We start from the raw sequence: 13,867 nt of genomic DNA, 5'->3' as shown, positions 1-13,867 counted from the left end.
AAAGACTGCACTGGACTCCCATGGTAGGTTGCATTTGTATCTAAATATTTGCTGGCCCTTCTTACTGGGTCCCTCCCTTTTGCCCTTTCCTGGCCCCTGTCACCTTATGATGCCTGGTGTGTTTGTTTCCTAGGGTTGTCATAATAAAGAACCACAAACTGGGTGACTTAAAACAACAGAAATGTATTCTCTCATAGTCACAGTTTTAGAGACTAGAAGTCTGAAATCAAGGGCCATGGTTCATTTGAAGCCTCTAGGGGAGGGTCCTCCCTTGCCTCTCCCAGTTTCTGGTAGGCCCAGGCGTTCCTTGGCTTGTGGAAACATGACTCTAATCTCTGCTTCTGTCTTTATATGGCCTTCCCTCTGTGTCTGTGTCTCTTCTCTTCTTATAAGGACATCAGACACAATGGATTAAGGGCCCACCCTATTCCACTATGACCTTATCTTAATTAATTATATTTGCAATGGTCCTACTTTTAAATAAGGTCATATTCTGAAGTACTGGGCATTAGGATTTTGATATATGTTTTTTGAGGGATATAGGTCAACCCATAAGGCCTGGTTTAACCTGGCCCTGCACTTGGTCCTGCATTGGCCAAAGATGTATGAAAGGAAGAGACATGGACCACTACAGAGAAAATGTTTTCATTCTCCCGTCTTTCTGTTCCACCGCTGTGAGATGTGCATGTTGCAGATAGGGGCTTTCCCTTTACCCTTGTTCCTGGAATAAAGATACAGCTGACTCTCACATGGCCAGTAACTTGGACTAGAGAAAACCTATTGTAGGGCTGACAGGATTTTCGGGTACTTGCTGTCACAACATATTCTAGAAAAGTCTGACTAATGCAGCCCCCTTTGTTGAATGCCACAAATGTTAGACAGTTCCTTATTCTAATAGGCTGAAGCAAACCTGATTCATCTCTACTGGGGAAATCTTCTTTACTACATTGTGTTCTTACTTCCAGGAAGTAACACTGGGCTTGGAGGTTAAGAAAAAGTCAACATTTCATTTACAATTTCCGCTAGATATTAGAATCTTAGGAACTTACATTTGTCCTTTAGTAGAGAGCAGTGTTAGAGTCATATGCTTTGGGATTCCAAATAAGGAGATATCAAAAGAGCTTTCTTGTTCTTTATTAACTGCTATATGAGTTGTCTTCTGACCCCTCTGGGACACAGGGCCAGCTTGGGTCAGCTTCATGTGCTGTCAGGCACTATCCTCATTTTCCTCTATTGCTTAGTAATAGTCAAGTGAATCTTCTGGGCTTGGCTAAACATTTTTTAAATTAATGAATAGAAGTATGTTAGTATATGAGGACAGAATTGGACAGATGTTTATATTTTCTGTAAGTAACAGAAATATTCCTGAATGAATAGGCAGAAAACTAGAGTAGGCACTAATTTTGCCTGCTAAGACTTCTGGGTTCCTCAGTTCAGCCAGGACTGTTTAGACGACAGTTGCTTCTGCAATGGAAACAGTCAAGTAGGCCACATTTAGAAAACGGTCTTTAGTATACTCCTATTATCTAATTTTATTTCAGTTGAAAATACTTTGTTACTGGAATGGAAATTCTACATGCTCAAAAGGCTAAATAAAGTCCTAGTTTGGATTTTTGCAAATAAGGATAACCATACCAGGCCTGAAGTGAGACAAAGCTTTACAGAATCTCTTTGCAGTGCAGAGCTTTATCTATCCACTCGCCTCATCCATCCAAATATCCATCATTCAGTCATTCACCCAAAAGGCATTTGCTGAACTCCAGCCATGTGCCAGCTACAGCCAAACACTGGGAACATAAGGATGGATATTCCACCTGCGCTGCCACATGCACCTCTCTTCCAGCTCCACATGATGGCTCATGATGTATCTTAATTTCTGAGGGTTTTCAGGCCTGATTTTGGAAGGTTTTTGAAAGCCTAGCCACAGCCCAGGCACCTTCTGACATTGTCAGAACCTTGGGGCACATCCTACATAAGCAGAAAGAGTTTAGAGACAAGGCCCAGGTTGCCACTCACTCCATCAAACAGAGTGGTTTCCTGCCTGGCCAAGATCTGGGCCTGCATTTCCAAGACCTACAAGAAAGTGAAAGAGAAATCATAGTTACCTTCTCCATATCAATAGAAGGGCTGGTCCACATTTCTGTGTAGCAGCCGTGGGCTTGTGGTTTGCCCTAACCCATGAGCCCCAGGAGAGGGCTCTGAAATGATCAGAGAGCTCCAGACTTTTCCTTACTCCCCTGATGCTGCTCCATGTATCCTGAGCACCGGTGGAAGTCTGAAAGTGAAAAAGAAATAAAAGAAGGAAGGAAGGGAGAAAAGGAGAAAGTGACAGAGAGACAGAAAGAGAGAGAGAAAGATGGTGTTTTCATCTCTCTCTCTGTATTTGGCCAGAGAGATGAATACGCCATGGTGTCTGCCCCTGAAAAACTATCAGACTAGTGAAGGTCACTTCCATGGATAGGAAGGCAGTGGGGAGTAGTCAAGAAAGACTTTATAAGTTGCATCTGGCAGTTGGGTTGGGGTCTCTATTACAGTGAATTTTATCTTGCTTGTGAGGAGGAAAACACTAGGTGGAGAGTCAAGAGAATTTTAGTCCCAAAATGATCACCAAGAAGCCATTCAACCTTGATCCACTATCTTTACTACCTTCACAGCCTTAGTTGTGTTAGTAAAATAAACAAATTGAACTAGCTTATTTCTGACATTCCTCTGTATTTCATGATTTAAGACTCCACATTTAAAATCTTCTTGGCTGCTATTTATTTTATTAGGTCTCCCCAGTGATCTTAAGTAGCTTATAATGGTTTTTGAGGAAAAAAAAATACATTTATTTAAGTTACTTTGGTTGTGACATTTGTGCACTTTGCCCATTCTAGTCAATATTTTCATGATTACACTTACATTTGAATTATGCTACATACACATAAAGTAAGTCAAGTACATATTCTTTTCTGCACTGTGTTATTATCAGCACTCCCATTTTATAGATGAAAAAACTAAGAGTAAGAAAGAATAAAAAGCTTGCATACCCTAACTTGATAAGCGAAATAGGTTTTAAATAAAACTGCTTTCCAAGTACCTGATTCCAAAGCCAGGGTTCAGGCTGCGAAGCAGGTCTTTATCACCTTGAGAACAGAATGCTGTGGTTTTTCTTTCTTGGGAATTTCTCTGAAAGTCATCTCAATGCAACAATTCTAACAGAATATAAGAGTACAACTTTTCTTTGACACTATCTCTGGGGAACTGATCGTGTTTTTCTTACTGGTGCTGCTAGTCCTATTGGAAAAAGAGTCTGAAATCAGTTCTTTCATCCTGTATCCAAATGATAACTAGTTTAAACTTCTTTCCCCCATGTATGAAGACAAAATACTTCATTTGCTGATTTCTTCTTTTGAATGACTTTTTATCTAAAAACTAGAGAAGTACATTGAAACATTTTGCTATTTAAAATATTTCCTAAGTCTTCAGCTCCAGAATTGGGAATCTATTATACAGTTTGGGTTTTGTTGTTATTTTCTGTTGAAGATAAACCAAGCAATGGTTTACATCTAATTTAGGACTTAGAGAATTATTTCCTTGCTCACAGCGTTTGTCTTGATCCTAACCCCAAGACGAATGGCTGAAAAAAAATTTTTTTCACTGATTCTAAGTCACTTCTAGGTGTGTCTTCTCTGTGGCTCAGGAAGAGTTCCCGGCCGTCCTCCCACCTTTTACGTCAGGTCTTTTCTACGTTCAGCAACCCTAAGTCTTCACCTCACTGGATGTCAGAATTTTTAAATAAATTCCTTTGAGTTGATGAATGTATTTTGTTTCATTTTTTTTATTACAATGAAACTTCTATTTCTAAATAAATAAATAATACATCTTTTTTTTTTTTTTTTTTTTTTTTTTTTGAGACGGAGTCTTGCTCTGTCGCCCAGGCTGGAGTGCAGTGGCCGGATCTCAGCTCACTGCAAGCTCCGCCTCCCGGGTTCACGCCATTCTCCTGCCTCAGCCTCCCGAGTAGCTGGGACTACAGGCGCCCGCCACCTCGCCCGGCTAGTTTTTTGTATTTTTAGTAGAGACGGGGTTTCACCGTGTTAGCCAGGATGGTCTCGATCTCCTGACCTCGTGATCCGCCCGTCTCGGCCTCCCAAAGTGCTGGGATTACAGGCTTGAGCCACCGCGCCCGGCCAATAATACATCTTTATAATTTAAAAAATGAGCAATATACAAAAGTATAAGGACATAAGTGAAAAAAGTCACATGAAATACAAACTTCTGAGGAATCTATCATTAACAAAAATTTTGTGGCCATCTTTTAATACATATCTTAATGCATTTTAACTAAATTTGGTATGCTACATGCTATTATTTTTTATTATGACATTGTTATGCAATCTCATACTCTTTGATTACCTCTTCCCTTCCTACAAATTCCTTACCTCTGCTATACTCCCACATAACAAAGGGAAATAACTGCATGTGTGTTTTTTTTCTGTTTTAATAAATTAAGGATTTTAAAAAATTTTTCCCAAGATTAAATGACTATTTAAAAATTGTGCCACAATATAAATAAATCCACATTCTCTCCCTTAATTCTGTACTTCTGGTACTATAGAAAAGTTGGTGTTCCTGCCTCACATCTTCAAATTAACATTGTCAGGTTACAAGAATAAGTCTTTCCAAAAGAGATCTTCCAGAAAAACAAGCTATTTCCTAGGTTCATATTTCCCTTTTCATGTAGCATGCACCAATAATCTAAGAAGAATATCTTGGAGAGTAAGGAGGGCATCCACCAGCAAGACCACAGGTGTTGAAAGCCATAAGATTGGAGACAAGTGCAAAGGGGTAGGTCAACATACTAGCAAAATAATCATGTGACAGCTTGAGAATAACTCTTCATTTCATTCATGACAGAAACCCTGTCCAGGTATTGATGAGGTAGGCCATTGGGTTACACAGCCACAAAGAAGTGATGTCACCCAGGAGGCGAGGAACAAGACCCATGGAAAATCCTAGGATGCTCTCTACCCAATAGGTGGTTACCAAGGAGACACAAAATCCACAGTACTTGGATTCTCTGCCAATGACTTGTACCACAGATCTCAGAGTAATCATATAGAAGAAATGTGTGATGAGGGTACAAGCAGAATGAGTGATCATATCTTAAGTGGTCTCCTTGTTAACTATGTCAAAGGAAGATGAAACTTCTTTTTTTTTCAACTTTTAGGTTCAGGAGTAAATGTGAAGGTTTGTTATATAGGTAAATTGCATATCATTGGGTTTGGTCACCCAGGTGAAAAGCATAGTACCCAATAGGTAGTTTTTTGATCCTCACTCTCCTCCCACCCACTACCCTCAAGTAGGCCCTAATGTTTGTTGTTTCCCTCTTTGTGTCAATGTATACTCAATGTTTAGCTCTCATTTATAAGGGAGAATATGTGGTATTTGGTTTGCTATTCCAGTGTTAATTTGCTTAGGATAATGACCTCCAACTCCATCCATGTTGCTGCAATGGACATGATCTTGTTCTTTTTATGGCTGTGTAGTATTCCATGGTGTATATGTATCACATTTTCTTTATCCAGTCTACGGTTGATGGCCATTTAAGTTGATTCCATGTATTTGTTATTGTGAATAGTGCTGCAAAGAACATATGTGTGCATGTGTCTTTATTACAGAACAACTTATATTCCTTTGGGTGTATACCCAGTAATGGGATTTCTGGGTTGAATGGTAGTTCTATTTTAAGTTCTTTGAGAAATCACCAAACTGCTTGCCACAGTGACTAAAATAATTTACACCCCCACCAGAAGTACATAGCATTCTCTTTTCTTCACAACCTCACCAGCATCTTTATTTTTTGACTTTTTATTAATAATCATTCTGACTGGTGTGAGGTGGTATCTTATGGTGCTTTTGATTTGCATTTCTCTAACGATCAGTGATGTGGGGCATTTTTTCATATGCTTGTTGGCTGTATGTATGGCTTCTCTTGCAAGTGTCTGTTCATGTCCTTTGCCCAGTTTTGATGGGGTTGTTTTTTGCTTGCAAAATTTGTTCAAGCTCCTTATATTAGTAGACTCCAGATATTAGACCTTTGTTGAATGCATAGTTTGCAAATGCTTTTTCCCATTCTGTAGGTTTTCTGTTTACTTTGTTGAGAGTTCTTTTGTTGTGCAGAAACTCCTTAGTTTAATTAGGTCCCATTTGTCAAATTTTGCTTTTGCTGCATTTGGTTTTGGCATCTTTGTCATGAAATCTTTACAAGGGGCCTATATCCAGAATGGTATTTCCTATGTTATCTTCTGGGGTTTTTACAGATTTTCATTTTAGATTTAAGTGTTTAATCCATCTTGAGTTGATTTTTGTCCATGGTGTAAGGAAGAGGTCCAGTTTCAATCTTCTGGATATGGCTAGCCAGTGATCCCCAGCATCATTTATTATATAGAAAGTCTTTCTCCCATTGCTGTTTTTGCCAATTTTGTCAAAGATTAGATGGGTGTAGGTATGTGGCATTATTTCTGGGATCTCTATTCTGTTCCATTGGTATGTGTGTCTGTTTTGGTAGCTGTACCATGCTGTTTTGGTTACTGTAGCCCTATAGCATAGTTTGAAGTCAGGTAATGTGATGCCTCCAGCTTTGCTCTTTTTGCTTAGGATTGCCTTGGCTATTTGGACTCTTTTTTGGTTACATATCAATTCTAAAATAGTTTTTTCTAGTTCTGTAAATAATGTCATTGGTAGCTTGATAGGAATAGGATTGAATCTGCACATTTCTTTGGGCCTTATGGCCATTTTGACAATATTGATTCTTCCTATACATAAGCATGGAATATTTTTCCATTTGTTTGTCATCTCTCATTTCTTTGAGAAGTGTTTTGTAATTCTCATTGTAGAGGTCTTTTGCCCCCGTGGTTAGCTATTTTCCTAGGTATTTTATTCTTTTTGTGGCTATTGTAAATGAGACTGCATTCTTGATTTGGCTCTCAGCTTGGGTATTGTTAGTGAATAGGAATGTTACTGATTTTTCTACATTGCTTTTGTGTCCTGAAACTGCTGAAATTGTTTATTAGATCAAGGAGCTTCTGGGTAGAGACTAGGGGTTCTCTAGAGATAGCATCATGTAGTCTGCAAACAGGGATAACTTGACTTCCTCTTTTTCTTTTTGGATGCCTCTTATTTTTTTCTCTTGTCTGGTTGCTCTGGCTAGAACTTCCAGTAGAAGGTTGAATGACAGTAGTGAGAGTGGGCATCCTTGTCTCATTCTGATTTTCAAGGAGAGTACTTCCAGCTTTTGCCTATTCAGTATGATGTTGGCTGTGGGTTTGTCATCGATGGCTCTTATGGTTTTGAAGTATGTTCCTTCCATGCCTAGTTTGCTGAGGGTTCTTAACATGAAAGGATGTTGGATTTTATTGAAAGCATTTTCTGTATCCATTGAGATGATCATATGTTTTTGTTTTTAGTTCTTTTTAAGTAGTGAATCACATTAATTATTTTGTGTATGTTGAACCAATTTTGCATCCCAGGGATAAAGCCTTCTGGATCATGGTGGATTAGCTTTTTGATGTGCTGCTGGATTCAGTTTGCCAGTATTTTGCTGAGTATTTTTGCATCTGTGTTCATCAAGAATGTTGGCTGAAGTTTTCTTTGTGTGTGTGTGTGTGTGTGTGTGTCTGACAGGTTTTGGTATCAAGATGAGGCTGACCTCATAGAATGAGTTAGGGAGGAGTCCTTCTTCCTCAATTTTTTAGAACAGTTTCAGTAGGAATGGTACCAGCTCTTTTTTATACCTCTCGTAGAATTCAGCTATGAATCCATCTGGTCCTGGGCTTTTTCTGGTGGCAGGCTTTTTATTACTGATTCAATTTGAGAACTCATTATTGGTCCATTCAAGGATCCAATCTCTTTCTGGTTCTTTTTTTGGGAGGTTGTATGTTTCCAGGAATTTACCCATTTTTTTTTTCTAGGTTTTCTAGCTTGTGGAAATAGAGGAGTTCATAAAAAAAATTCAACTGAGAATTTCATTTCCACCCAAACTAAGCTTTATAAGTGAAGGACAAATAAGATTCTTTGCAGACAAGAAAATCCTGATTCTCTTAGTATTTACTTGTCTGAAAGGATCTTATTTGTCCTACTGAAATCACTTTTACTGAAACTATAATAATCTCTGACAGTTTTTTTTTTTTGTTTTGTATTTCTGTGGGGTCAGTAGTAACGTCCTCTTTGTCATCCTTGATTGTGCTTATTTGTATCTTCTCTCTTTTTTTCTTTATTAGTCTAGCTAGTGGTCCATCTATCTTGATAATTCTTTCAAAGAAGCAGCTCCTGGATTCATTGATCTTTTGTACGATTTTTCATGATTCAATTTCCTTCAGCTCAGCTCTGATTTTGGTTATTTCTTGTCTTCTGCTAGGTTTGGAGTTGATTTGCTCTTGTTTCTCTAGTCCCTCTAGTTGTGATGTTAAGTCATTAATTTGAGATCTTTCTAACTTTTTGATGTGGGTGTATAGTGCTATAAACTTCTCTTTTAACTGCCTTGGCTATGTTCCAGAGATTCTGGTATGTTATATCTTTTTTTTTTTTCATTAGGTTCAAATAATTTCTTGATTTCTGTCTTGATTTCATTATTTACCCAAACGTCATTTAGGACCCAGGTTGTTTAATTTACATTTAATGATTTCATTTTGAGAGATTTTCTTAGCATTTATTTCTATTTTTATTGTATTGTGGTTCAAGAGTGTGGTTGCTGTGATTTCTTTTTTTAATATACTGAATATTGTTTTAGCCACAATTGTGTGGTTGACTTTAGAGTATGTGGCATGTGCAGGAAAGAAGAATGTACATTTTGTTGTTTTTTGGGTGGAGAGTTCTGTAGATGTCTCTAAGGTCCATTTAGTCAAGTGCAGAGTAAAGGTACCAAATATCTTTGTAAGTTTTCTGCCTCAATGATCTGTCTAAAACTGTCAGTCAGGTATTAAAGTCTCCCACTATTATTGTGTGGTTACCTAAATCTCTTTTTAGATCTCTAAGAACTTGCTTTATGAATCTGGGTGCTCCTGTGTTCGGTGCATACGTATTTAGGGCAGTTAGGTCTTCTTGTTGAATTGACCCCTTTATTGAATTGACCCCTTTAACATTATATAATGTCCTTCTTTGTGTTTTTTTTTTAATCTTTGTTAAAGTCTATTTTGTCTGAAATTAGAACAGCAATATCTGCTTTTTTCTGTTTGCTTGGTAGATTTTTCTCCATCCCTTTACTTTGAGCTTATGGGTATCATTACATGTGAGATGGGTTTCTAGAAGACAGCAAAACCTTGAGTTTTGCTTCTCTATTCAACGTGCCTCTCTGTGGCTTTTAATTGGGGGCGTTTATCCCATTTACACTCAAGGCTAGTATTGATATGTGTGAATTTGATCCTGTCTTCATGTTGTTAGCTGGTTATTATGCAATGTTGATTGTGTGGTTGTTCATAGTGTCACTGGTGTATGTACTTAAGTGTGTTTTTGTAATGGCTGATAATGGTCTTTCTATATTTAGCACTCCCTTCAGAACCTCTTGTAAGGCAGGTCTGGTGTTAACAAATTTCCTTAGCAATTGCTTGTCTGAAAATGATCTTATCTGTCCTTCACTTACAAAGCTTAGTTTGTCTGGATATGAAATTCTTGGTTGAAAATTATTTTAATTAAGGATGCTGAATATAGGCCCCCAATCTCTTCTGCTTTATAGGGATTCTGCTGACAGGTCTGCTGTTAGCCTGATGAGTTCCCTTTGTAGATGACTTGCCCTTTCTCTCTAGTTGCATTTACCATTTTTTCTTTCATTGCAATCTTGGAAAGTCTGATGACTATGTGTCTTAGATGTGATCTTCTTGTGTAGTATTTCACAGGGATTCTCTGCATTTTCTGAATTTGAACACTGGCCTCTCTAGCAAGGTTGGGGAAATTTTCATTTATGATAACCTCAAATATATTTTCCAGGTTGCTTGGTTTTCTCCCTTTCTTTCAGGGACACCAGTGAATCACAGATTGAATCTCTTTACATAATTTCTTATTTCTTGGAGATTTTTTTGTTCATTCTTCTTTACCGTTTTTTATTTTTCTCTGACTATTTCAGAGAGCCAGCATTCATGCTCTGAGATCTTTCCTCAGCTTGGTCTGTTCTGTTATGAATACTTGCAAATGCATTATGAAAATCGTATAGTGTGTTTTTTCAGCTTTGTCAGATCACTTTGGTTCTTTCTTATAAAGGCCATTTTATCTATCAGCTTCTGTATTATTTTATTGTAATTCTTAGATTTTTTGAATTGGGTTTTGACCTTCTCCTGCATATCAATGGTCTTTGTCCCTTCTATATTCTGAATTCTATTACTGTTATTTCAGCCATCTTGGCCTGGTTAAGAACCATTGCTGGGAACTAGTGTGGTTGTTTGGAGTTAAGAAGACACGCTTCACTGGGCACAGTGGCTCACTCCTGTAATCCCACACTTTGGGACACCAAGATGGGCAGATCACTTGAGGCCAGTGGTTCAAGACCAGCCTGGCCAACATGGCAAAAACCCATTTGAAACCCTGTCTCGGGGGGCGGAGCAAGATGGCCGAATAGGAACAGCTCCAGTCTCCAACTCCCAGCGCGAGCGACACAGAAGACCGGTGATTTCTGCATTTTCAACTGAGGTACTGGGTTCATCTCACTGGGGAGTGCCGGACGATCGGTGCTGGTCAGCTGCTGCAGCCCGACCAGCGAGAGCTGAAGCAGGGCGAGGCATCGCCTCACCTGGGAAGCACAAGGGGGAAGGGAATCCCTTTTCCTAGCCAGGGGAACTGAGACACACAACACCTGGAAAATCGGGTAACTCCCACCCCAATATTGCGCTTTAAGCAACCAGGCACACCAGGAGATCATATCCCACACCTGGCCGGGAGGGTCCCACGCCCACGGAGCCTCCCTCATTGCTAGCACAGCAGTCTGTGATCTACCGGCAAGGCAGCAGCGAGGCTGGGGGAGGGGCGCCCGCCATTGCTGAGGCTTAAGTAGGTAAACAAAGCTGCTGGGAAGCTCCAACTGGGTGGAGCTCACAGCAGCTCAAGGAAACCTGCCTGTCTCTGTAGACTCCACCTCTGGGGACAGGGCACAGCTACACAACAACAACAACAACAACAAAAAAGCAGCAGAAAGCTCTGCAGACGCAAACGACTCTGTCTGACAGCTTTGAAGAGAGCAGTGGATCTCCCAACACGGAGGTTGAGATCTGAGAAGGGACAGACTGCCTGCTCAAGTGGGTCCCTGAACCCTGAGTAGCCTAACTGGGAGACATCCCCCACTAGGGGCAGTCTGACACCCCACACCTCACAGGGTGGAGTACACCCCTGAGAGGAAGCTTCCAAAGCAAGAATCAGACAGGTACACTCGCTGTTCAGAAATATTCTATCTTCTGCAGCCTCTGCTGCTGATACCCAGGCAAACAGGGTCTGGAGTGGACCTCAAGCAATCTCCAACAGACCTACAGCTGAGGGTCCTGACTGTTAGAAGGAAAACTATCAAACAGGAAGGACACCTACACCAAAACCCCATCAGTACATCACCATCATCAAAGACCAGAGGCAGATAAAACCACAAAGATGGGGAAAAAGCAGGGCAGAAAAGCTGGAAATTCAAAAAATAAGAGCGCATCTCCCCCGGCAAAGGAGCGCAGCTCATCGCCAGCAACGGATCAAAGCTGGACGGAGAATGACTTTGACGAGATGAGAGAAGAAGGCTTCAGTCCATCAAATTTCTCAGAGCTAAAGGAGGAATTACGTACCCAGCGCAAAGAAACTAAAAATCTTGAAAAAAAAGTGGAAGAATTGACGGCTAGAGTAATTAATGCAGAGAAGGTCATAAACGAAATGAAAGAGATGAAAACCATGACACGAGAAATACGTGACAAATGCACAAGCTTCAGTAACCGACTGGATCAACTGGAAGAAAGAGTATCAGCGATTGAGGATCAAATGAATGAAATGAAGCGAGAAGAGAAACCAAAAGAAAAAAGAAGAAAAAGAAATGAACAAAGCCTGCAAGAAGTATGGGATTATGTAAAAAGACCAAATCTACATCTGATTGGGGTGCCTGAAAGTGAGGGGGAAAATGGAACCAAGTTGGAAAACACTCTTCAGGATATCATCCAGGAGAACTTCCCCAACCTAGTAGGGCAGGCCAACATTCAAATCCAGGAAATACAGAGAACGCCACAAAGATACTCCTCGAGAAGAGCAACCCCAAGACACATAATTGCCAGATTCACCAAAGTTGAAATGAAGGAAAAAATCTTAAGGGCAGCCAGAGAGAAAGGTCGGGTTACCCACAAAGGGAAGCCCATCAGACTCACAGCAGATCTCTCAGCAGAAACTCTACAAGCCAGAAGAGAGTGGGGGCCAATATTCAACATTCTTAAAGAAAAGAATTTTAAACCCAGAATTTCATATCCAGCCAAACTAAGTTTCATAAGTGAAGGAGAAATAAAATCCTTTACAGATAAGCAAATGCTTAGAGATTTTGTCACCACTAGGCCTGCCTTACAAGAGACCCTGAAGGAAGCACTCAACATGGAAAGGAACAACCGGTACCAGCCATTGCAAAAACATGCCAAAATGTAAAGACCATCGAGGCTAGGAAGAAACTGCATCAACTAACGAGCAAAATAACCAGTTAATATCATAATGGCAGGATCAAGTTCACACATAACAATCTTAACCTTAAATGTAAATGGACTAAATGCTCCAGTGAAAAGACACAGACTGGCAAACTGGATAAAGAGTCAAGACCCATCAGTCTGCTGTATTCAGGAGACCCATCTCACACGCAGAGACATACATAGGCTCAAAATAAAGGGATGGAGGAAGATTTACCAAGCAAATGGAGAACAAAAAAAGCGGGGGTTGCAATCCTAGTCTCTGATAAAACAGACTTTAAACCATCAAAGATCAAAAGAGACAAAGAAGGCCATTACATAATGGTAAAGGGATCAATTCAACAGGAAGAGCTAACTATCCTAAATATATATGCACCCAATACAGGAGCACCCAGATTCATAAAGCAAGTCCTTAGAGACTTACAAAGAGACTTAGACTCCCATACAATAATAATGGGAGACTTCAACACTCCACTGTCAACATTAGACAGATCAACAAGACAGAAAGTTAACAAGGATATCCAGGAATTGAACTCATCTCTGCAGCAAGCAGACCTAATAGACATCTATAGAACTCTCCACCCCAAATCAACAGAATATACATTCTTCTCAGCACCACATCGTACTTACTCCAAAATTGACCATATAATTGGAAGTAAAGCACTCCTCAGCAAATGTACAAGAACAGAAATTATAACAAACTGTCTCTCAGACCACAGTGCAATCAAACTAGAACTCAGGACTAAGAAACTCAATCAAAACCGCTCAACTACATGGAAACTGAACAACCTGCTCCTGAATGACTACTGGGTACATAACGAAATGAAGGCAGAAATAAAGATGTTCTTTGAAACCAATGAGAACAAAGATACAACGTACCAGAATCTCTGGGACACATTTAAAGCAGTGTGTAGAGGGAAATTTATAGCACTAAATGCCCACAAGAGAAAGCAGGAAAGATCAAAAATGGACACTCTAACATCGCAATTAAAAGAACTAGAGAAGCAAGAGCAAACACATTCCAAACCTAGCAGAAGGCAAGAAATAACTAAGATCAGAGCAGAACTGAAGGAGATAGAGACACAAAAAACCCTCCAAAAAATCAATGAATCCAGGAGTTGGTTTTTTGAAAAGATCAACAAAATTGACAGACCACTAGCAAGACTAATAAAGAAGAAAAGAGAGAAGAATCAAATCGACGCAATTAA

The 13,867-nt window shown here is 39.7% G+C and overlaps 1 pseudogene; it reads right to left on the bottom strand.

Moving 5' to 3' along the window:
• Positions 1 to 4,627: 4,627 nt before the first annotated feature.
• LOC112619399 overlaps positions 4,628 to 13,867 on the bottom strand; it is a 93,682-nt pseudogene continuing 84,442 nt past the window's right edge.

The sequence above is a fragment of the Theropithecus gelada genome, chromosome 2 (genome assembly GCF_003255815.1).
Source record: "Theropithecus gelada isolate Dixy chromosome 2, Tgel_1.0, whole genome shotgun sequence".
Taxonomy (NCBI): Eukaryota; Metazoa; Chordata; class Mammalia; order Primates; family Cercopithecidae; genus Theropithecus; species Theropithecus gelada.
Note: the sequence above shows the minus strand (reverse complement) of the source record. Positions and strands in the feature narration are given on the sequence as shown.